We start from the raw sequence: 26244 nt of genomic DNA, 5'->3' as shown, positions 1-26244 counted from the left end.
ATAATATTACCAGGATCGCCTTCTTTCACCTTAGAAATATTGCTAAAATTAGAAATATGATGTCGTTACAGGATGCAGAAAAACTAGTTCATGCTTTTGTTACTTCTAGATTAGACTACTGTAACGCTTTACTGTCTGGGTGTGCGAGTAGGTGCATAAATAAGCTTCAGTTAGTTCAGAATGCAGCAGCAAGACTCCTCACTAGATCTAGGAAATATGACCACATCACCCCTGTAATAATCAGTCTACACTGGCTCCCAATCAAATCTCGCATTGATTATGAAATACTACTACTGACATATAAAGCACTTAACGGTCTCGCACCGCCGTATCTGAGTGAACTTCTGTACCAGTATGATCCTCCACGCCTACTTAGATCAAAAGGTGCTGGCTATCTGTTGGTTCCTCCAATAATGAAGATTACAGCAGGGGGCAGATCTTTCTCTTATAAAGCCCCGCAGTTATGGAACAGCCTTCCTATCAGTGTTCGGGACTCAGACACAGTCTCAGTGTTTAAGTCGAGGTTGAAAACATATTTATTCAGTCAAGCCTTTAATCAGTAGATTTTTTCTCAGGTAAAGGCTCAGATCTGGAGGGAACATGGATATAGAGTGTTTGGTGAACTGGGATATTTGTATGCTGTCGTCCCCTCACATTCACACGTTCACTCAGGTTTGTTGATGGTGGTGTGGTGGGTCGTCTCTTATCCCAGAGATCCCTCATGTCTGTGTTGCCTTCTGGTTCTCCCTTTTAGTTATGCTGCCATAGCGAGTCTTGCCGGAGTCCAAACTGCACAGTGACTTTAACTCTCATGCAACAATAGTACACTTAATAATCCATATCCTTCTCTTCCTGTCACCCTCTTCTCTCTCTCTCTCTCTCTCTCTCTCTCTCTCTCTCTCTCTCTCTCTCTCTCTCTCTCTCTCTCTCTCGGTTCGAGTTAAACATGCTCCTGAGGCTCCAGTGACCACTGTTCCTGCCCCTCTCCCCTCCGTGGATCTTCCCACTTCATCCAGGCCTGCCTCTGGATAGTGTTCTCTTTGACTGGAGGCCACTCTGTGCATCTGGGGTAGGTTTGTCATCAACGCCTTGGGTGGTTTCATGAAATTCCGGAGTAAGAACGGGAGCTTTGAGGATGGATTGGACTGTAGTTGATGTCAACAGTCTCCTACACTGACTTAGGAATACATTTCGCTTTTGATCATCATCACTGTACACCGCAACATTGTATATCTGCCAAAAATGGACAAATTGGTGTAACCCAGATGAGGATGGGTTCCCTCTTGAGTCTGGTTCCTCTCAAGGTTTTTTTCTTATGCCATCTCAGGGAGTTTTTCCTTGCCACAGTCGCCACCGGCTTGCTCATCAGGGACAAACTTACTCATAAAGAACATATTCATTTTTAATCACCACATTATCGGTGTTAAGCTGCTTTGAGACAATGTTCATTGTTAAAAGCGCTATACAAATAAAAATGAATTGAATTGAATTTTATTTTAATTTTAATGTTCAATTATTTTATTGTATTTATTTATTATGTTTATGACTAAGGATTTAATTGTTCTTTGTTTTGTTTTGTTTTATATAAAAAATTAAAAAATCTATATGATAGAAAAGAGGGACTTAAAGAGTAAAAGAGGACATAAAAACAAGGAAAAGTGTCAGGCTTGATGCATTTGTCTTGATATTTTCCTTATTGTCTGAAAATTGTTCGTGTTCCAGTTTAAGCCTCCATAAATCTGTGCAGTAAGGTTTCTTCTGTTCTTCACTCAGTTTGTTCCACTCGATCCCCAGCTGTATCCAGATCTCTACAAACCATGTAGGCATTTATTAGCCTTCTGATATGGTCTTTTTTATATTCGCACTTGGCAATGTTAAATTCATAAAAAAATAAAATAAAATAAAAACGCCTTTAAATTAAATTTAACAGAAATCATTTGAAACTATATATTCTAGTTAACCTGTTAGCCTTTGGCACAGATTTTGGGACTCAGAGCTGAAAATGCCCTATCTAATTTAAAATTTTAACAGTTCCTGATAAAAGTGACTTATTGTAAAGTTGATATTGCTCAAAAAGATAATGTTCATATATAAATACATGAAATCAGTCCTGGAGCAATCCAAAAAAGTACTTGGTTGAAAGCCACATGTCTCATAAGTTTATATTTTAAATGGAAGATTTTAAATTTAGAGATTCCTGCAAACATACAGTATATCTGAAACTATATCTGATCCTTTTCTCCCTCCCGCTGTTTGAGAGCCACCTGCTACACTCAGGTGGCCATTCATACTCTATTCATACAGTCTTCATATAAATGAATGGCTGACCAATAAAGCCTTTTGTTATACATGTTTGGCTATTGATATTGATTTGGCATTCATATTGATGACAAGGTAGCCAGACAAGCTATTGTTTTACAAGTCATGGCCATTCATATTGATGTGCGGCCATTTTAATCTCAACATTTCACACACACACACACACACACACACACACACACACACACACACACACACACACACACACACACACACACACACACACACACACATACTTTTCAAGCATTTTTCTTATTAAAACAAATGGGCAATAAAACCTATAAAATCCTATAAAACTGTGAAGGGAGATATATTTGTAACTTACAGATGTAAAATAGCATCACCATGCAGATCTCCAAGTCTCTGCTTCCTCTGCCCCAACAATATTTTCCACATCACTGCTTTGTTCAAATCTCCGATAAAACACAACTTTTTTGACTGTCCATTTTTTCTTTTGTTTTCTTAAAAGTCCATTAAGCACACGCTTATAACAGCTGTTTGTGCCGAACTGAGAGCAGCATCACTTCCTGGTTCGTCATGCCACGTGCTGCTTCGACCATTGGGAGTTTGTAAAGAGTAATAAAACTAAAACTCACACACACGTGGGGAATAAAATCCTCCCATATATTGTTAGAATCCTGCACTTATTGGCTCACATTTTGCCCCAGGACCTCCATGAGAGCTCCGCTCTGCCCCAGGACCTCCATGAGAGCTCTGCTCCGCCCCAGGACCTCTATGAGAGCTCAGCTCCGCTCCTGGACCTTCATGAGAGCTCAGCTCCGCTCCAGGAACTCATCTCTGCTCCACAGAGTCCCTGAGAGCTCCTCTCCGCTCCACAGAGTCTCCGAGAGCTCATCTCAGCTTCAGCATGTCTCCAAGAGCTTCTCTCAGCTCCAGCATGTCTCCGAGAGCTCCTCTCAGCTTCAAGGTCTCCAGCCGAGCTCAGTTCCGCTCCAAGGTCTCCAGACGAGCTCAGTTCCGCTCCAGGACCTCCAGGACAGCTCCGTTCTGCCCCGGAGCTCCTCAGAACACTCAGCTCAAAAGGGACTTTGTGCTGTCGCCTGGCCGCGAAGGAAACGTCGTGCCGACGTGTGTGCTTGTGTATATCTCTCTCGCTCACTCTTGTTAATAAAGACCAAGCGAGCTGTACTTCGGCTTCCGCCTTTTGTTTCACTCGCACCCTGACAACCCAAGATTCCAGCCTCTTTGACTTTTTTTTATTATTATTATTATTATTATTTATTATGTGGTCTCAAGCCTTTTGTAACATTATATTCTACCAGCCATATATGTTTTTTTTTAAACACCAGCCAAAGTTCTGTGACATAAACATAAACATAAACTCTAAATTACAACACTATTGTTTGATTGTGACATAAACATAAACATAAACTCTAAATTACAACACTAATGCTTTACAGCATGTTCGAGCCTTATCCTTCCTAATAAATCGGGATTAGCAGCAGTGGATTCTCATTATTATTACAAACAATGTGTATGTACTGCATTTTTTTATGCATGTAGTTTGTGTGTACTGCTTACACACATTGAGCAAATACATTCGTTATACATTTTTCATTGAAAAACAGTGTTCTGAAATCGCTGCTTAAGGCTTACCTTTAGAATGATTTATAGTTAGTCACGGTTACTCTTCTCACATATTAACATATTCATATTAACACCTGAGAGCAATGGGATATCGGTTGTGCTGGAGGCCTTTCTTTCTTTCAAAGGCAAATACAAGAACAAGTAGCCAGCCTGTGACAAGCACTAGTTCATGAAGGACATCTAAGCATAGCTGGAACCAAGCAGCATCTCATACGAAAGTATGGTGGCCTGGCATGGACAGAGCTGCTGAAAGACACTGTAAATCATGTCATGACTGTCAAATTGTTTCTCGACCTGATGCTCCAAAGCCACTGCAACCTTTACCATTGCCTGTTAGACCATGACAAGAGCTAGAAGTGGATTTACTGGTACCTTTGCCTTTGAAACACTTGATCTTAGTTGTGGTGTATTATCACGGCAGGAACTATACGTATGAAATACTGACCTCCACTACAAATTTAAACGTGATTGTCAGTCTAGAGCATATGTGTCAAACTCAAGGCCTGCGGGCCACATCAATATTGAATTAAACACCTAAAAACAACGCTCTAGCAAATAGTGAAGTTAAATGACATTATGCCTCTATCATGAAACGTATTTGTATGGCACAGTCAGAAGCACTTGATAGGTGAAAAAACTCAGGAAGTATGTAACAGTGTACAGAGGAATTGTGCATAACACAGCAGGCAAAAGCCTAGCTGAACTTCTGTTTAAAAGAAAAATGAAACTGCAAGTTACCTGAACTCACAGATCTCGAAGTTTACGACTACAATGCAGAGAAAAAATGGATATATAAACTGTATGCCGGTCATTGCAAAGCAGAATGCTCAAATGTATATGTTGGCGATCGTGTTTTGATCGGGCAGGACAAGTCCGATAAGTTCACCACACTGTAGGGAGTTAAGTTTAAGGCCATAGTGGATGTACTGCAGCTTTGAATGGGAGTCAGAGATAATACCACGAGAATAGCGCCCCACGATTCAAGTCATGGGAAAAAGAAGTCAGCAAGAGAGAGAGAGGATAAAATGAGATGCATTGTGTAATCCACTGTGGCCGATTCATGACTTGATTGTCAATAAAACAAGTAACGTGATCTTCAGCTCCTTATCAGTGCTCTGATTTCAGTGTGGATGATCTGATAGGCAGAACGAACCAAAAACCCACAGACACGCACGTGGGGTAAGAACGTGTAGGTTGGAGCCTAACACTTCCCGCGTTAAAAACCATTCTGTGCAACACCTCACATGATGGTCAGAAAAGCTGGAAAGAAAATACCGGTTGAGTCACCCACAGGATCCCAGTACAGTCTCAACACAACATTTGTGAGGAAATATGTACAGAAAGAGAAAGAAGACAAACAGGAAAGCTGGGGATGATGACTGATATAAATAAACAGACATTGTTAGAGGGCTTAGACTGACATGTGTCCACAACAATGTGTCACCAAGATGCCACATATGGGAGGACCAAAAGGGATGTTTCTTCTAATGCTTCTAATCTGCCCAGGGCCTTCAAAGTCTGTTCTGCAGGTGTTTTTACCATAGTTCAGAATTGGCTTTGTTTTTTTAACCAATCAGTTTATTTAAGCATCAGTTTGGTATCTCACTATGGGAATTGCCTCAGGCCTGACCAATCCTGTAAGCACCAATCACACCCCGTCTGTCGGTTGACAGACCAATTAAAACAGTGGTGCAAGAGTCACGCCTCTCTATATACACCGTTGCTGATGGTACCTGCCTCATTCTCTTCTCTTTCCCATAAAGATCTTTTTAGGAAGCTATCCTGAGCAGATCCTCTTAAGGGTGGCCGCTAAACAGTTCACGGACGAGCCATTGAGGTACGTCCCCAAGCGCAGCTGCTTCTTTTTGAGGGAGATATTCACTGTTAAGGTGAATATTTTTCTTCTGCTGTTCCTTTTTTTCACCTCGTGTTAAGTGGGGTAAGGAAGGATAATCGCTACAAGACCTGATTTCGAGATGCACGTTGTGGGGATCTTGTTTATCTCCGGGTGTGCACATCTCTGTTATGGCGACTGTGAGCCCATCCAATTGCACAGCGGTGGGGAAAGATCCCTCACAACCGTGTGCATGCGGATCTATGATTTTATCCAAAGACTCACATCCCCTGTGCATAGAGTGTTTTTGGGAGTTAGACACGCACAGGCTGTGCTCGCTAATCCCGAGTGATGCCTGCATTTCTCTCATTTCCTGTAAAGGGTTTTAGAGTGCCGAATGCGAGTCGCAGCCTGCGAATAAAGGAGACTAATGTCTCTATCCACCACCCGCAGAGAAAGACGAGGCTGCTTCTCAGGCACGGTGTAGCTGGGGAGAGTTGATGGATGAAGTGTCTCCTGACCTTCCTCTGCTCTTTGATTCAAACCCTATGGTGGGGGAATAGAAAAAGGTGGAAGAAGAAAATGAAGTTGCTCTTCTTTTGGAGGAAGATTTGGAGGAAGACAAGGAGGATGCTATCCTCCCTCCCAGTCTTCTTTCCAAGCCTAGAGATGGTATGGGCCCTTCCCCCAAGCCAGGTGAGCTGGACCTCATTGAGATGTGTAGGAGAGCAGCCAAAAAGCTCTCTATCTACTGGCCCTATCAAAAAGTGCGATAGGGTGCTAAGAGGGATTTATATGATGGGAATAGGCTGCCAGCTGATTAAGCAGCTGATTCCAGCCATCCCTGCATGCTTCGCAGAAATGCTGCATTTTCTGGACAAACCCTTCTCACATAGAGTACATGTTAAGGGTTTCTTTAGATTGGAGGTGCACAATATGGAGAGTTTGGGGACAGAGAGACTCTACCTATATTTTCCAAACGTTATACTGCTCCTCTGCCCTGGTGGCTAGAGCTTTGAATGCCACCTCACTGCTCACGGCATACGAAACAGAGCTCATAGAAGAGATGGGGAGGCAGAATGATGCTGGGTCACCCAACACAGCCTTGTGGAAAGTGTAGTTCAAAAATTAGCTTTCTAGTCCTATTAATCAGAAAAGAGACAAAGAGTCGACATGAGAATAAAATAAGACAACTTTATTTGCCCTCTGCAGAGAGCAAACAGACGTTCATCAGTCAGACAATGCTGCACCGAGAAGCGCATCGATAAACGCTTCTCACCATGCTTTTATGCTGTTATTCAACCTTCGAGACCACATTATTATTACGACATTGCAATATAATCAATTGTTTTCTCTCGCTGTTTAAGACAATATTATTAATTCTCTTATTACGACCTTGCAATATTATACTGATTGGTTTGTTCCATAATAAAACTAATCATTTGTTTCTCGCGCTTTTTTAGGTCACTTCGCCCTAGTGACGCACTTTGCACACAGATGTTTTCCCATTCTGTACAAAGATAATCCTTTATCTTTCTCTGTTTTGCTTAGCTGAGAACACAGTGCCCGGTCAAGAGCATTGTGTTCAGACATGCAACCTTGATCACGCTCTACATTGCAAGCTTTATGGATTATTTGCAGTTCAGCTTTGAAAAGAAAAACTTCATACATGCACTGATTATAACAAAATACATATAATTAAACAATATTATAATATTAATGTAAAAATTTCATCTTACAAAAGCGATCTGTGTCATTGCAGAAGGTTGGGGAAGCGTTTGAAACATGCCTCCCCAGAAAGCCTACTGCTCGCTACCTCCAACCTATGTGTCCGAGTTTTGCCTCTACTTCCAGAGGGGGACAGACAGGATTCAGGGCCCATATGCCGCTGGCATATCGGGGCACAGCCTAAAAACATTTGACTTCTGGCTGGCACTAGCCCCAAGAGTCTTTACGAAATGTGCCGAAGCTGCACTATCACCACTGAGAACATCAGGTCTCAGAGTGTCAGCATATTTGGACAATCTCCTCCTCTATGCTCTGTCACGACGGCAGGCGGAGGTGGATATGAATATGCTTGTGTCTCACCTGAAAGGCTTAGGCTTCAGAATAAACGAGACAAAAAGCTGCTTGTTGCCCACACAGGAAATAATCTACCTGGGTATCAGGATGAACTCTATCAGAGGAGCGCATCAGGTCGATTTGTGGTTGTCTCCCCCACTTTCAGAGAGGGAAGAGAGTCCCATTCAGACTCTGTTTACGCCTTATAGGGCTGATGGCTTCAGCAGTGTCTGTCATCCAATTGGGACTGTTGCAAATGAGACAGTTTCAGTGCTGGGTAGCGCCAACTCAACTGCAAGGTGATAGCTCTTCGCCACTGGAGAATTTACACTTTTCTCGAATCAGAACCACACTGGGATCTGTTTCCCTGAGCAAAGTAGTGATGACGGATGCGTTGCTCACAGGTTGGGGTGTGGTGTGCGAGGGCAGGATAGTGCACATACACTTCCTGGAACTCTTTGAAACATTTCATGCAGGTGTCACCACGTCTAGGTAAGATCGGACAACAAGACTGCGGTGACATATCAAGCCAAGAGTCAAGAGGCATTTATTGTACACAGTAAAAACAAGACAACATTCCTCCAGAACCCTGGTGCTACACTAAACAACATAGAGCTACAACACCAACACAAAGCTACATAAAGTGCATCAAATGCAACCTAGTGCAGAAGTGCAGACGAAAAACAGTACAGACAGACAGACAGACAACACAAGACAAAACACATAACCCAAGATATAGCGCCGACCAATAAACCTACTGTATACTTTAAATATATACAGTTCTGTGCAAAGAGAACTATAAAAAAAAACTATACTGAGAGTATATATAAACAAACACAATGAAGTGCAAAAAACAGCAGTAGCAGCAGCCGAGAAATACAAAAAACAGCATGTAAACAGTGTAATACGGTCAAGTATAAATAATAAATAAATTATGGTGGAATGGATTGAGATGAGTAATGAGTGTGTGTTGAGTTCAGGTTGTACAGTTCGGTAGCACACATTTGAGTGAGTAAGTGAGTGTGTGTGTGTGTGTGTGTGTTTGTGAGTTCCATTCTTCAGAACCGCTTTCCTGATGGCAGGAGGGTGAAATGTGTGTGTGCCTGGTGTGTGGTCGTCCACAATGCTGTTGGCTTTGCTGATGCAGCATGTGGTGTAAATGTCTATGATAGAGGGAAGAGAGACTCCGATAATCTTCTCATCTGTCCTTACGATCCTCTTGCGATCCGAGACGGTGCAGTTCCCAAACCAGGCAGTGATGCAGCTGCATAGTATGCTCTCAATGGTCCCTCTGAAGAACATGGTCAGGATGGGGGGAGGGAGATGAGCTTTCCTTAGCCTTCTCAGGAAGTAAAGACGCTGCTGGGCTTTCGTCGTGATGGAGCTGGTGTTGAGTGACCAGGTGAGGTTATCCGCCAGATGAATACCAAGGAATTTGGTGCTCTAACAATCTCCATTGAGGATCCATCGATGATCATTGAAGAATGGGCGCTCTGTGCTCTCCTGAAGTCCACAACCATCTCTTTGGTTTTGTCAACGGTTGGGCTCCACACCAGGTTGTCAACCGTTGCACCTCCTCTTTGTATGCTGACTCACCGTTCTTGCTGATGAGACCCACCACGGTTGTGTCATCGGCAAACTTGACGATGTGGTTCGAGCTGTGCATTGCTACACAGTCGTGAGTCAGCAAAGTGAACAGCAGTGGGCTAAGCACAAAGCCCTGAGGGGCCCCAGTGCTCAGTGTGGTGGTGCTGGAGATGCTGTTCCTGATCTGGACTGACTGAGGTCTCTCAGTCAGGAAGTCCAGGATCCAGTTGCAGAGGAAGGTGTTTAGGCCCAGTAGGCTCAACTTTTCAATCAGGTGCTGAGGGATTATTGTGTTAAATTCTGAGCTTAAACACTTCCTGGAACTTCTCAAGACTAACTTTGTCTATAAACAGGATTCGTACATATAAGTCCTTGTTGTCCAGGTGGGTGAGTGCCAAATGGAGGGTTGTAGAGATGGCATCGTCCATGGAGCTGTTTGGACGATACGCAAACTGCATGGGGTCCAGGAAGGGTGGAAGCTGGGTCTTAATGTGCCTTATGATGAGCCTCTCGAAGCACTTCATCACGATGGGTGTGAGCATGACGGGATGATAGTCATTGAGGCAGGAGATAGTAGACTTCTTCGGCACGGGAAGGATGGTCGTTGTCTTGAGGCACGTAGGAACCACGTTGCTGCTCAGGGAGATGTTAAAGATGTCTGTTTAGACATCCACTTGCTGTTCTGCACATTCCCTGAGCACTCTGCCAGGAATGTTGTCTGGTCCAGCAGGCTTCCGTGGGTTAACTCTGCATAGAGTTTTTCACACTTCAGCTGTGGTTAGACAGAGCAACTGGTCAGTGGCAGGAGGGGTGGTCTTCTTGCCTTCACGTTGTTCTGTACCTCAAACCGAGCATTGAAGTCGTTCAGTGCATCTGGGAAGGAGGCGCCAAGGTCACAAGCACAAGGGGTCGCAGCGCCTGAACATGTTGTCACAGCCGCTAATTCTGCCGTCAGATTTGTCTGTGGTCCTTAGTGCGCTCTCTCAGCCTCCTTTTAAGCCGATAAAGAGTATTGGTTTGAAGCTCCTTTCGCTGGATGTTGCTTTGTTATTAGTTCTTTCAACCGCAAACGGGTTAGTGAACTTATTGCTTTGTCAGTTCAGAACTCCTGTATGCCCTTTGCTATGGATTTCTTGTGAGTGTCTCAAGACTAATCCGGCATTTGTCCCAAGGTGAGCGAGTCAGCTTTCGACCGATGGCAGGTGGATTTGCTAGTTATTCATTTGCCTCCTTTTTTCCTCGACCGAGGAGGAGAGGCTTCATTGTTTGTGCTCGGTCAGTGCATTACATCACTATGTGGACAGGACAAAGGGATTAAGACGGATTAATCAGTTATTTGTTTCACAGGCTGATTCTTGTAAGGGAAGACCTGTTTCCCGAGAAGCGCCTGTCACACTGGCTAGTGGAAGCTATTATATTGGGTTATAATAGCATGGGTCTTAGCCCTCCAGAAGGGCTGAGGGCTCATAGTACCCAAGGCATGGCAAACTCATGGGCGCTGATTAAGGGCATTTCAATTCAGTACATTTGTGCAGCAGCATGCTTCGCCACACACTTTTGTCCGATTTTTTAGGCTGGACATCATGGAACCTCATTCATTTTTATTTGTATAGCGCTTTTAACAATGAACATTGTCTCAAAGCAGCTTTACACAGATAATGCGGTGATTAAAAATGAATATGTTCTTTATGAGTAAGTTTGTCCCTGATGAGCAAGCCGGTGGCGACTGGCGACTGTGGCAAGGAAAAACTCCCTGAGATGGCATAAGGAAGAAACCTTGAGAGGAACCAGACTCAAGAGGGAACCAATCCTCATCTGGGTTACACCGAATGTCCATTTGTGGCGGGTATACAATGTTGCGGGGTGCAGTGATGATGATCAAAAGCGAAGTGTATTTCTGAGTCAGTGTAGGAGACTGTTGACATCAGTGTAGGAGACTGTTGACATCCAATCCAGGCAGGCCTGGATGAAGTGGGAAGATCCACGGGGGGGAGAGGGGCAGGACCAGTGGTCACTGGAGCCTCAGGAGCATGTTTAACTCGACCGAGAGAGAGAGAGAGAGAGAGAGAGAGAGAGAGAGAGAGAGAGAGAGAAGAGGGTGACAGGAAGAGAAGGATATGGATTATTAAGTGTACCTATTGTTGCATGAGAGTTAAAGTCACTGTGCAGTTTGGACTCCGGCAAGACTCGCTATAGCAGCATAACTAAAAGGGAGAACCAGAAGGCAACACAGACATGAGGGATCTCTGGGATAAGAGACGGCCCACCACACCACCATCAACAAACCTGAGTGAACACGTGAATGTGAGGGGACGACAGCGTACAAATATCCCAGTTCACCAAACACTCTATATCAATGTTCCCTCGAGATCTGCGCCTTTACCTGAGAAAAAATCTACTGATTAAAGGCTTGACTGAATAAATATGTTTTCAACCTCGACTTGAACACTGAGACTGTGTCTGAGTCCCGAACACTGATAGGAAGGCTGTTCCATAACTGCGGGGCTTTATAAGAGAAAGATCTGCCCCCTGCTGTAATCTTCATTATTGGAGGAACCAACAGATAGCCTGCACCTTTTGATCTAAGTAGGCGTGGAGGATCATACTGGTACAGAAGTTCACTCAGATACGGTGGTGCGAGACCATTAAGTGCTTTATATGTCAGTAGTAAAATTTTATAATCAATGCGAGATTTGATTGGGAGCCAGTGTAGACTGATTAATACAGGGGTGATGTGGTCATATTTCCTAGATCTAGTGAGGACTCTTGCTGCTGCATTCTGAACTAACTGAAGCTTATTTATGCACCTACTCGCACACCCAGACAGTAAAGCGTTACAGTAGTCTAATCTAGAAGTAACAAAAGCATGAACTAGTTTTTCTGCATCCTGTAACGACATCATATTTCTAATTTTAGCAATATTTCTAAGGTGAAAGAAGGCGATCCTGGTAATATTATTCACGTGAGCCTCAAAGGAAAGACTCGAGTCAATAATCACACCAAGGTCTTTGACAGCCGTACACGCTGAAACAGAAACACCATCCAGAGATGTTAGGTAATCGGAAAGTTTGCTTCTAGCTGCATGTGGTCCTAGTAAAAGTACTTCCGTCTTATCTGAGTTTAGCAGAAGAAAGTTATCGAGCATCCACTGTCTAATGTCCTTTACACATTTTTTAACATTGTTAAGCTGATCTCTCTCATCTGGCTTTGCTGAAATATATAGCTGTGTATCATCAGCATAGCAATGGAATCTAATACCATGTTTATGAATAATTTCTCCAAGAGGCAGCATATATAAAGAGAAAAGCAGAGGGCCTAAGACAGATCCTTGAGGAACACCAAACTTTACCTCAGAGAGTGTGGAGAACTCACCATTAACATCAACAAACTGATAGCGATCAGTCAAATAAGACCTGAGCCAAGAGAGAGCCGTTCCCTTTATTCCAACAACGTTCTCAAGTCTAGCAAGTAGTATAGTGTGATCAATGGTGTCAAAAGCTGCACTAAGGTCGAGCAAAACAAGTAAGGAGACAAAACCCTGATCAGAGGCCAATAACAGGTCATTTACCACCTTAACTAGCGCCGTCTCTGTGCTATGATGAGGCCGAAATCCTGACTGATACATTTCAAAAATATTATTCATAAGTAGGTGTGAGCATAACTGCTGTGCTACAACCTTTTCCAAAATTTTGGCTATGAAGGGGAGATTTGATATTGGTCTGTAGTTGGACAGCTGACATGGGTCAAGGTCAGGTTTCTTAATTAGGGGGTGGATAACTGCCAGTTTGAAGGATTTTGGTACAAAACCAGTGCTAATGGAAGAGTTTATTATTTTTAAAACAGGTTCAATTACCTCTGGAATGATCTGTTTAAAGAAACTTGTAGGCAAGGGATCGAGAATGCAGGTTGATGATTTTGATGAGGAAATTAATGAAATTAAGTCATTCTCGTGAATAGGAGTAAAACTTTGTAATTGATTGTCTGTTATAATTACACTGCTGTCTACAGGGTTACTTGTAAAATAATTTGGCTTTATATTAACCGTCTGGATTTTTTGCCTGATGTTTTCAATTTTATTATTAAAAAAGTTCATGAAATCATTAGTACCTAATGATGGTGTGCATGTGAGTGCAGTGCTTTTATTCCCTGTTAATTTTGCTACCGTGCTGAATAAAAAGCTAGGATTATGCTTGTTATTTTCTATGAGGGTGGAGAAATATGCTGATCTAGCAGCACTAAGAGATTTTCTATAAATTAGGAGGCTCCCCTTCCATGCTATTTGAGATATGTTGGGAATGAGGCAGGGACAGTCAGCAGCAGTGTGCATAGGGAGGTGGGACTCCCACATCTCTGTTGTGATTGGTCTGTCAACCAACAGACGTGGTGTGATTGGTGCTTCCAGGATTGGTCATGCCCGAGGTGATTCCCATAGTGAGATACCTTACTCCTGTTATCAAAAAACAAGGGTTACGAAGGTAACCTAAAGATTGATATTCGCCTCACAGGGACAGCTAATAGAATAACATCATCATTTTACCGTCCTCTGATTGTTTGGTCAGACAGAATCTGTTACAGCCAAGTTCAACTGGCAAAACACGTCCGTAGCGCTCTGCACACATTAATACATCTGAGTTATACTCAGGAGGAAGATACATTTATTTAGTCTTGGACATATTTAAAAGTCAATTTTCCAGAAAAGTTATACATTGTGAGGAGAGGTCGGCCAACCCTGAAGCTAGCTAGCTTGTCTCAGCCCAGGAAAGGGTTTGTTCACCACTTCCAGACCAGCAAATATGAGCAGTACCACTGGCTTAGAGCCTCTGAGGAGCTATGTGAATTATTAGTATGCATCTCTGGTGAGTAGGTTGTATTTTATTGTTTTTGTCATTTTATTATAGACAAATATTGATTCTAAACTGCTCCAGATAATGTAGGTGGCACAGTTGCCGTTTTAGTGTAGAGGTTTGTAGTTGTCTTAGCTGGGTTTCTTGCTTTAGTAAAATGGTATTGACTCCCATATGTGAAATGCCTCTCTCTCTCTCTCTCTCTCTGTAATACTACGCATTGTTATAATTATCTATTATCTATATTTGCTTTACATCATGCACCAATATAAATATGTAAGGATGGTCAGATCTGTTCACGGTACCAGACCCTGAGAACTGCCATGCAACTTCATGAGGCCAGCCCCCGAGAACTAACATGCAACAAAACAATAAACCTTCTAATCTGAGGAGAGGATCTCTTTTATCTGAGGAGAGAAAGCCATTTGTTCAGCTGCCCAGTCACCCATCCTTGAGCCCCCTCTTTCTCTCCTGGCGAGATGGCCGGATCATGGAAAGGTGTCTGAGAAGGTCCCGGAATTTAAGCTACTTTACTTACATAATGCAGTAATTACATTTTAGGAATGTATACATTTTACCTTCACATGTTTAGTATCATTTTAAAGGTCTCAGTGTGATTGGAAATATGATCTCAGTCCCATATCAGTAGACCAGACCCCAGGTTTGGGGAAATTCTGTCCTACTGACATAAGGGTTGCCCCAGAGAAGATCCTTACCAGGTGGTCTAGGTGACATTTGGTTTTTTAGGTCACATCCTGTCCCAAGAAAGGGTGTGCAAAGCTTTTATAACTTTGAATTCACAAGTGTTTGGGTATTTAAGGAAATTTGGCGAAACACTCAGGGAAGCATTCGATAGTCAGAACTTCCCACACAGTCTCTGTGTGTCTCCATTGCCAGGTATAGTGATTATTTAACATTTCCTTAGTAAACTGTATTGCTAAAATATTCAGTTTTATGCTGATCATGTTATGTAACTTTTTCTATTATTTGTTTTATATGTGACATTTGTTTATTGATTATTGCCTGCATTGTAAAAAAATTAAGGGATTTCACAAGATGTAACAGTAATATTTCACAGTAGCATACATTATTAGCATTTCACAGGCATTAATTGTGACATTTCACAATATAGTACAGTGTTGAGGCTTTTATTGTGAAAATAATGCCATCAGCGAAATCACAGGACGCGGCTGTGACTTTCCTTCCGCGCTGGCGCTATCTTTGAGTTCTCTCATCTCAGCGGATTCAGTGGTAATTTTAAAATGTCCAAATTTGTCAATTAAATTACAGATTTTTTTATATATATATATATATGTGATAGTGCATGAAGTATCAGCCAAATTTTGTTAAGTGTACTGTGTTACGTGTACTGTGTTAAGTGTACTGTGAAGTGTTAAGTGTACAGTGTTAAGTGTGCTGTGTTAAGTGGTAAGTGTACTGTGTTAAGTGTACTGTGTTAAGTGTACTGTATTAAGTGTACTGTGTTAAGTGTTAAGTGTATTGTGTTAAGTGCACTGTGTTAAGTGCACTGTGTTAAGTGTACTGTGTTAAGTGTTAAGTGTATTGTGTAAAGTGTACTGTGTTAAGTGTATTGTGGTAAGTGCACTGTGTTAAGTGTACTGTGGTAAATGTTAAGTGTATTGTGTTAAGTGCACTGTGTTAAGTGTACTGTGTTAAGTGTACTGTGTTAAGTGTAATGTGTTAAGTGTAATGTGTTACGTGTACTGTGTTAAGTGGTAAGTGTAATGTGTTGAGTGTTAAGTGTAATGTGTTGAGTGTACTGTGTTAAGTGTTAAGTGTATTGTGTTAAGTGCACTGTGTTAAGTGCACTGTGTTAAGTGTACTGTGTTAAGTGTAATGTGTTACGTGTACTGTGTTAAGTGTACTGTGTTAAGTGTTAAGTGTAATGTGTTGAGTGTACTGTGTTAAGTGTAACGTGTTGAGTGTAATGTGTTGAGTGTACTGTGTTAAGTGTACTGTGTTAAGTGTTTTGTGTTAAGTGTTATGTGTTAAGTGTTACATGTACTGTGTTAAGTGTACTGTGTTAAGTGTACTGCACTGTGAGACCATATTTTAAGCCTTATTTTAAAAAATAACATTATCTGTTAAGCTTTTCTTGGTGCTTACAACATTCTCTCTTTCTTTACTGTAGGTTCTTCCCACGGCATCTCACAGATGTAAGTTAACCACTGGGGAATAAAGTTGTGAGGTAAAACGGTATTCTGTGGCCTGAATGTGTATAAATTAGACATTATGGCTGTTATTATCAGATAGAAAAATGAATGTTATATGCCCGGTTTCAGTGAAACCAGGTTGTCGTGTCGTGAATTAGGGCAAAAGTAAATTCATTTTAAACTTGTTACTTTAGCTGTGTGTGAGAGAGGTACAGAGCAGCCGCTATCTGTCTCCTTAAATAAAAAATCAAGTGCGCATGTCAATTTTGAACATTTAAAAATAATAATAATAATAATAATAATAATAATAATAATAATAATAATAATAATAATAATCTTAATAAAAAGAAAGAATAATAATTCGATTGTCTTGTCTCAGAAAAATTCCACTGCCAAATTATTATTTTTTTTTTTCACTGACAAATGTGCAGTGTTCTCACTGTTAGACTAAGCTAAACTCTTGTGTCTGTACACGAACGTTAGCCTACTGTGATTTTTAGCTAAACGTAATTTATATGTTTATAATTAGTGGCTTTAAATCATCTTGTTTGTATTTATGAGCAGTAGTGGGGGTGGTGAGCTTTCTAACTAAGTTACACCCATCGTTCATTTTAGGGTTGACACCCTAGTTGTCTTGTCTCTTAGTTTTATACTTTAACTAATATGTTTAAGATGTTTTTTAACTTTTAGGTTGTTCAGTTTAGTAACTTTCATGTGTGTGAACCAAATATATTAACTTAACTAAGTTATTAGGGCAATCTGCCATCTATATCCTAAGTAACAAGATCAGTTTTTAAATCTGGTTAGCCCTGTATTTTATTTTTTTTTTTAAACTGAATCGAACACAATGTTCAACTGTAAATTTAGTTTATATGAACATGTGTCTCAGACAGTAATTGAGTTTATTCAACACTCAAAACTGCATAGTAATGTTCCCGACTTGTACCATTGCGGTGTGCCTGAATGCTCTCGTCTATGTCGCAAATCAAATGCTTTGAAATATCATATGTATAGAGAGCATACAGGGCATGGATCATCTTTGCAACGTTGTAAGCGGTTTGAAACTCCCTTAAAATGTGTGGCTCAGTTTTGTACATTTACATGTAACACCTAAGCTTCCTCATTAAACATTTAAAGTCACACATACAGGAAGGTTTAGAAATAAAATGCCCAGTCAGAGGTTGTGATTGCAGCTTTACCGTTGCATCCTCTTTAGCCTTGCATTTTTCAAGGAAACATAGAGATCTAGATCACGCCTTTTTATGTGTGTCTGATCCTACTAAGCCTGGTAGTCCGTGTAGTCAGCCATGTTCTGATACTTTCCTTGTGGAAGATACTGAGCCAGAAAGGGAATTTGCTGTGGATGAAACTATCTATTTACAAAACCTTGCCCTTCTGTATGTTAAATTACAAGACAAGTTGTTGCTGCTATCCAGTACAATACAGACCATCATTGAGGACTTTCAAAATGCCCATGAAATTGGCCTGTCTCATTCCTATATGATTTTAAGTCAGAAACTAAAATTTTTAATTAGTTTATTTGTACTTAATCAGGGACAATGCACAGAGAACATTAGTCTAAGAAAGAAGAGATGTCATGTGCCAGGTTATAGCAAAAAAATGCTAATTTCCACCTGCAGTCCCTAGAGAGATGTTACATTTGCAAAAGGTCATGAAATACATACAGTATCATACATGGAAACATTATTTCACTCACATCAATAAAATCACAAAACACTCTCCACTTCATAATTTAACAGAATCTATACAAGAAAAACCTTACTTCACTCACATCATAAAAACACTCTCCACTTCATGAATCTAGCACTCACTCACTCACAGTCTACAGTCTATTGTTCATATCACAGTCAAACGTGCTTACACGTTTGCTTTGCTAATAGCCACTGTTTGGTTAGAAGTGTAAATGTGCTATAGTTTGTACATAAAATAATATCATCTGGAAGAGTGTTCCAAAGGCTTGCTGCTTTATAAAAGAACGAATGTTGACCATAAGTGGTTCTGCATCTTGGAACTCTGCACTCTCCTCTTGTCGAGAAATAATTTTAATCAACCTTATCTAGCGGATGTTATAATCAAACTAACATTAATCCAACAAAAAATAACCTAAATCAAATATAGAACTTATTAGATACAATAGAAGTAGTTTTGATAACACCTATTTAACTATATGTTAATCAAGTATTTATTTACACCTATTTAACTATATGTTAATCAAGTCTTTATTTACACCTATTTAACTATATGTTAATCAAGTCTTTATTTACACCAAGTATAAAATAGTAATAATAAGATATTTACATGTGTGAGTAGGATAGCTTCTCTGACTGAATGTTATAAGTGTGTGGAATAGATAAAGAAGGACAGAAAGCGACCTTGAGGGAGTTTTAAGCATTTTTATTGGGATAGCAAGGCGGGTGGGCTGCTGCAGCTGCAGGAGACATGAAGGAGTAGCTTGGCCCAAGGCCGGGTGAAGGCACAGGAGCACGTTGGTTTGGCGCAGGAGATGTAGGGGAATAATCATTGGGAGACCAGTGTGAGGGATAGAGAGAAAACGGTGGGGGACAGGAGCCTTCACTGCAGTTGTCATCATAAGCTCGATAGCGGGTAGCAGAGAGATCAGGAGAGGTCTGTGTGCCCATGTCACGCGTAGCAGTGCTCTGCACTATGCGAGGAGGCAGATAGGGATTCGCTGGAACAGTTAGGCCAGAGAGTTGTTCAAGGAAATGAGCAAGCTCAGCAGCAAGTGAGGAGAGCTGGAACTGGCGGTATTGTCTGCGAAGAAGACCCATTGGAGATATTCCAGAACGTTTGCGTGGCGGAGCTGAGCAAAAGAGACCAACAGAGATAAGATGTTAGACAGGGTAACATCACGGTGACTGCTAGGTGTAGGCAAAGGATAACACACATTCAAGAGAAAATTCTATATACTATGCAACAATCGGTTCAGAATGCACAATTAAAATATAACCTGGGCACTTGCAGCTATCAAATAAAATAATATAATCAAGCACATGTATACAGACAATCTAATACACTGAGATAACTCAATTCAATAAATGTAGAATAGCAAACAGCATTATAAAAAGAGTAAAGCATAACACTTACCCATTGCAGGTGCAGGAAGACAAAATAGGCCGCAAAAATGGTGTTCACACTTGGAGGACTGAAAACAGCGTATGGTTGGATCCAGAAAAATAAGGGCTTTATACTCACTTATTTTTTTTTATATAAAATCAAGGAAAAGGCCGAATATAAGGGGAATTGGGAAAAAACAGGAACTCCAAATATGGTGTTGTTTGGAGGAATAAGCACCAAGGTCAAAGATAAGGGGAATTGAAAAAAAGAGGGCAAGATCGGAAAATAAGGGGAATTACTCAAGGTGAAGAAATTAGAAAAAATAGAAAGATACGGTGGCTACAAGCGTGAAACAGACAGTACTTGTACTTCCTCACTTTGGCGTGCTCTATCATTTTTGATGTGCTGTTCATTTTGATGTGAGGTACCCATCTTCTATTGAGCTCATTGGAACGTGTATGGAATAAAGAACTTTGCTTTTACTCATCTGAGACTGAGGATCCTTCATTGGCAGTTTGTGTCTATTATATTTAAGTTTTTCTAGAGTTGGCTGAGCATTATTGGGAATCTTCTGAACAAAAGAATCCACCCTCGATGTGTCGCCTCAGAGACGGGCTCTGAGTTCCGACATATTTAATGGCGCCCAACGTGGGGCCCTGAAGGTCAGCGTAAAGGTCGAAAACCTGAACAGGGGACCGAACATTCTGTGGGCTGCAGCCGCTGACAACAAGATTCAGAGAAAAAGGTAAGCAGACACCTGTTATACTCAAAGTCTGTGATTAGTAACTGTATGCCCATAGGGTTGTCGGCCCCGGGGAGGGTATAGACTGCTGACCTAGGGTCCAAGAACTATTGGGTGGAAAAAAATTTAGTGTTGGATGAGAAAAAGCAAACATGAAATAAAGTTGAAAAGGTGGAGAGTCACTGCGTATAAGAGGCGCAGGGTGGGACCCACATGAAATAAAGTTGAAAAGGTGGAGAGTCACTGCGTATAAGAGGCGCAGGGTGGGACCCACGTAGAACTACGGCTAATTATTTGTACCTTAGTCTGTTAGACTTTCCATATGGTCTAATAGGTTGCAGACTATGCAGACCGAAATCGCGTAGACCCAAAGGTGAAGCCTTGGTGATTCGGGTTCAAGTCCCGGTGTGAGAAGATAACACTTCTCATATGGTCTAAAAACAGGATAAGATACCATAGGTCTTTACTAGGGGATCCAGATTCGCAAACTGGTGTGGAAAGGGTACATTTAAAAGGTTGTGAGTTGTTAGTATAAGAGTAAAAAGGCTCGGAGAGTCACTGTAATGAGTACGGGGTGGGACCCGAGGATATGAAGTGATGGCCATGGGTACATGTACGTTGTGTTAACTGCAGTGTGTAAATATTTTGTTGTCATAGTATTTGTAAAGAGTGTGTTTGTGAAAGCCGGATTGAAGAGTGTATTTCTATGAATGCTTGTGTGCTGTCTGTAGATGAAATTGTGATTATACTTGTATTATTGTCATATCTGTATTATTAATAAAATAGTATGATATATACGCGCACACATTAGAAGTACAGGAGAGCTGCGCGTGGACGAGAGAAGGAGCACAAAAGGAGGGGGCGCGGGCACGCGCATACAGACACGGAGCGCACGAGGGAGGGTGCGCATGCGCATAGGCGCACGGAGCATAGTACACACACACACACACACACGCAGCGCGATTGAATAAAGAATAAATAAATAAATAAACAAGTAAATAAAATAAAGGGAATATAGCAAAATAAATGCGTGAACTTGATGGACATAGAGATAGAAACGAACGGACTTAGAACCCATTTTTGGGACGAAAGGACATACAAAGATAGAAACGGTATAGAGAGGAGACAGACAGAGAAGCAGATACAAGACAAATTGTGGGCTATTACACGTTTACATGGTATAGAGGTATTACACCAGATATTTCCAGAGGAAAACTGGTATGAAAAAATAAGAAGCATCTGGAAACCCCAACTGTTAAGCCCAGTATTGCGCACCCTAGTGGAAGCCCCTACACCTAGTAAAGCAGTGATACACCTGTTTGATTTCATAGCAGACCCAAACAGTGAAGACGAAGAACCATTGATAGAATTAAATGCAGAAGTACCTGAACAATCTAATTATTGCTCGGGACTGACAGCAACTGTTGTAGTAGAGCCTAAAGAGGTAGTGTGGGAAAGAGGTGCAGCCACCTCAATTCTAGTTGATAAAATCAACTCGTTAAGTGGACAAAGCCGGAAAAATCCAACACGACCTTGTAAAACAGTGAGACGAATAAACGTCTACCTAAAGTGGTCTGCTCAAAATAGAAACCCAGGCCACCGTAGAGAAGCACACAGAGCGAGACAAGGGTGCATCATGAGTACGGAGGAATCTCCAATCACACCTGTGGATGTGATAATTATAAGGCATAAAGGGGCTGAAAAGGAGATAAAAAAATACATGAAAAAATGGAAAGACCTGACAACTGGGGATTTGCAATGGCCAGAAGAGGGAACATTTAATAAAGAAAAGTGTGATGTAATGAAGACCAGAATAAGAAATTGGGGAGAAATAAAGAAAGAAAAGAAGGAAAAGACAAAACGGAAATTAGACATCATTGAGTGGTTTGAGCATGAGGGGGAAATGCTAAAAGTACACAAGGAAAAGACAGAGAAAGGAACAGGAAGTAAAGAGGGAAAAGGGTCAGAGAAGGCCTCAGCCCCACCATTGGAGGAGTTTGAGGAACAGAAAAAACCACCTCCATATGCTGAAGCAAAGAAGCATGAGGTGATTAGCTTCTACCCAGTACTAAAGAAAGAGTATCATGACATACAACTAGACATAACAGGAGGACGGATTAAAGGGAGGATGGAACTTCCAGCTCCAGACAACAAGATAAACAAGGAAAGAGCAAGACAAACAAATAGAGTGTTATTTCAGACTCCTGATGAAGAGGAGGGGAATGATGAAGAAAGCGGCAACGAAGGGAGATATGACTATGAACACGATTATGATCTAGATATCCCACCTGAAGAATGGGAGAGAGAGCGAGAGGAATTGGAACCGCCTGAGTATGACCAGAATCAAAGACATTGCCAGAAAAAGCAGCCACTAAGACATACAAGGGGTGAAAGCACCCCTAAAGTACAAGAAAGACTAAGCAAAGCCACCTCTCTTTCAGACCTCAGAAACAAAAAAGAAAGCAAAGAAGATTCAAACTCAGGAGAAGAATGCAAGGAAGAAGAAGAGTTTATTATTCTGAACCCAGAAAGAGGGGAAAAAGTGCATGTTCACGGAATATTGGAAATGACGCCAAGAATGCCACAGAAAAGTGATCCACTGCACACAGAGGTAAAAACTCTGCAGGAAGAAATGACATTTCATGAAAAAGAAAATGCAGCAAACAGACAAGAACTGGCAGACACCCAAAAGAGGATGGAAAAAATGGAAGAAATCCTAAAAGACACTCAAAGGGAAATGAGCCAGACAAAGGAGATTATAACGAAAGTGACAGGTGAAAATCATCAATTAAAGGTGAAGCTATACCAACACGAAAATGCCCAACTCGAGGCAGAAATACAGAGAGCAGAACAGAAAAGCTCAGAAAGAATGGACCAGTGCCAACAATATATTGATGAGCTACAACTTCAACTGTCAATGAATCAGCCAAAAACCAACGTCAAGGCCGGAAGAAAGGAAAGTCAGAAGAAAACAAGAGAAACAACAACGAACTTTCCACAAGAACACAGAATGACAAGGTCACAAGTACAAAGAAAGAATCATGATGATGAAGAGGAAAGCATGGAAGAAGAAGAAAGGATAAGTACTAAATACCGAAAATCCTTGCATGATGCCAGTCATTATAAAAGGCACAGACTCAGTATACACACCATGGTCATTTATGGATCTTACGGGACTAATAAGCAGACTGCCTAACATATGTGAAGGAGCACAAAGATGGATAACACGCTTTGAAGAACAGACTATGGGACAAATGCTGGCTATGGGAGATATCAAGGCAATTTTGACACAGTCATTGGGAAAAGCTAAAATGATAGAAATATTGGATCAGGCACACCTAGGAGAAGTGGGGAAGGATCAAAAGTATGATCGTTGGACATTCGGAGTGAAAAGAAATGACGTATGGAATGCACTTCGCTCTGCATACCCAACTCAATCTGATTTAACCAAGGTAGAAAACCTAAAAATGGACGAAAAAGAGGGGGCTGTTGCCTTTATTCTTAAATTACAGAAAGCATGGGCCGAAGAGATGGGGTCAGCATGGGATGAGACAACGGCTAACATCACATTGTTCAAGATAATGTTAAAGAGGGCACTTCCAAGCGAAGTACAAGAAAAACTTGAGTCAGTTGTGGGACTTAACGCCTTGCCCTGGGCAGCTTTCCAGGCAAATGTCACACATGCTGTGGAAATGTATAGGAAAAAGAAAGAAGCAAATAAACAGGCAGCAGAAGATTTAATAACATTGCTGCACAAAGCACAGCTTGGAGAGATAACACGGAGCAAACAAGAAAAACGCAAAGAAGAGAAAAGTTCAGCTAAACAAGCAGCAGTCATGATGGTACCAACAAATACACAGAAGGATTCAGCTGGTCAAAACATACCAGATCAAGGAAATCAGCAACTAATGCCCGTGGGACAACCAATGATGGCCTATCCAACATATCAACAATATCCACCACAAAACAGAGGGTGGGGGCAAGGAAGAGGCAGAGGAAGAGGAGGAATGTTTCAACCAAGACCAAGGAATTATCAACCACCGAGAGGAGGAAGATGCTGGAACTGCCAAGATCCCAACCACATGATGAGAGACTGCCCATATCCAATAAGACAACAGCAAGGTAACCAACAACAAAATCAAAGTTGGCAAGACCCCGGAAATTGGGCAGGACCATGGATGGGCCAGAGTCAGCAGAATCAACAGACTCAAGCAAACTTTAGAGGCGGCCCTCCGGGGCCACCTCAAGGTAACATGTGAAGATGCCCAGAGAAGCCAGAGGGGGAGCTGGTACAGTGCCCCACCTCACTGTACCCTGCACAAGAACCAACCATAATGGTGGATGTAAGTAACCAGCTCCAAGCATCGTTTTTGATTGACACAGGAGCAACATTCACAAGCATTGGAAAAGAAGGCTCTAAGCTCCCCCTCTCACGCAAAGCAGTAAAGACAGTAGGCTTCTCGGGTAAAACTCAAACTTTGCATTTTACAGAGCCACAAGACATAACAGTAGAAGGAATCACAATACAAGCACCATTGTTGTATTCCCCTGATACCCCAGCAAATCTATTAGGCAGAGATGTATTATGCAAGCTAGGAGCAAAAATCTTCTGTGGACCTACAGGAGTGTGGGTCGAACTTCCCGAATGCCTAGCTCAACAGTATGTGATGGTGGAAAGAAAAATAGAACAACAGACACTGGATAAAGTCTATTGGCTGGAACTCGATGTGACATCCTCAGAAATTCACAAGCTGTATGACCACTGGAAAACATGGTTCACGAACATGCGTCCAGAATGTGTGGAAACCAGGAAACCATGGCATTGCACAATAAGGTATGATGATGGGGGACAAGATGAAGAATACGAGACTTTGTGGGGAGAACATGTAGAAGGAAACCAGTATAGTCTCAAAGCAGAAAACGTGATCATTGGTCCCCAAGGAATAGCTGCAACAGTACAGCTACCAGACCACATTGCACAGTGGTATTCAGTCGAGAACTCTGTTCCACATGTCTCCCTAATGATCAGGCAAAATTTTTAATCAAAAGACTTAGGGCCAATGGTCAGAGAAGCAAGTCAGAAAACTGAATGGATACCAATAGGAGAAAATATGAGCGTGTCATTGGACAGGAAATATCTCAAAATAAAACTAACAGCTGAAGACAGTGTGGTAGCTCACACCGTTTTGATCAACAAACAGGTGCAGGTGAGAACGCAAGTAGGACAAATTGGACAATGGCAGCAGAAGGTAGAACAGACTGGACTAGAAAAAGAACAGGTACTGAAACAGATTCCGGAAAAGTTATGGACTAAACATCAGACAGATGTAGGGTTAGTTAAGTCATCAGGGTTGGCGAAAATTCAATTAAAACCCAGTGTGCAGTTACCTTACCAGAAACAGTACCCATTGTCGCAACAAGCGATAGAGGGGATAAGACCAACCATCGAGGGATTAGTTGAAGCAGGAGTCTTAATTCCAACAAACAGCCCTTGCAACACACCCATTTTTCCGGTCAGAAAACCTAATTCAGACAAATGGAGATTGGTCCATGATTTAAGACCAGTAAATCGTGTGGTGGTAGCAGAAAATCCTGTAGTACCTGATCCACACACTTTGTTAACAAACATCCCCGAAGGGACTAAATGGTACACTGTGATTGATTTATGCTCAGCATTTTTTAGTGTACCTTTGCACCCTGAGTCTCAGTTCCTGTTTGCATTTACATATGGGGGAAAACAATACACCTACACGCGTCTGCCACAAGGGTATTGTGAAAGTCCGTCAATTTTTAACCAGGTGTTAGCACGAGATCTGGCAGATCTAGACATTCAAAGCAGTTTACTCCAATATGTGGACGACCTACTAATTTGTAGTCAAACTAAAGAACAGTGCATGAAGGACTCGTTAAAGGTCCTGGAAACCCTAGCTCATAATGGACACAAGGTCAGTAAGGAAAAATTGCAATTCTGCCAACAAA

General features: G+C 41.6%; 1 long non-coding RNA gene across 2 annotated transcripts in view; it reads left to right on the top strand.

Annotated features, from left to right (window-relative positions):
* The first annotated feature begins 15281 nt into the window (after positions 1–15281).
* The window catches only part of LOC310724085, a 30264-nt gene continuing 19301 nt past the window's right edge, over positions 15282–26244 (top strand). For both annotated transcript variants that reach the window (XR_014532913.1, XR_014532914.1), the window contains exons 1-2: positions 15282–15504; positions 16406–16462. This is a non-coding gene — a long non-coding RNA (uncharacterized lncRNA). The remainder of the gene's footprint in view (positions 15505–16405; positions 16463–26244) is intronic.

The sequence above is a fragment of the Silurus aristotelis genome, assembly GCF_946808225.1.
Source record: "Silurus aristotelis genome assembly, chromosome: 3".
In the NCBI taxonomy this organism is placed as follows: domain Eukaryota; kingdom Metazoa; phylum Chordata; class Actinopteri; order Siluriformes; family Siluridae; genus Silurus; species Silurus aristotelis.
Note: the sequence above shows the minus strand (reverse complement) of the source record. Positions and strands in the feature narration are given on the sequence as shown.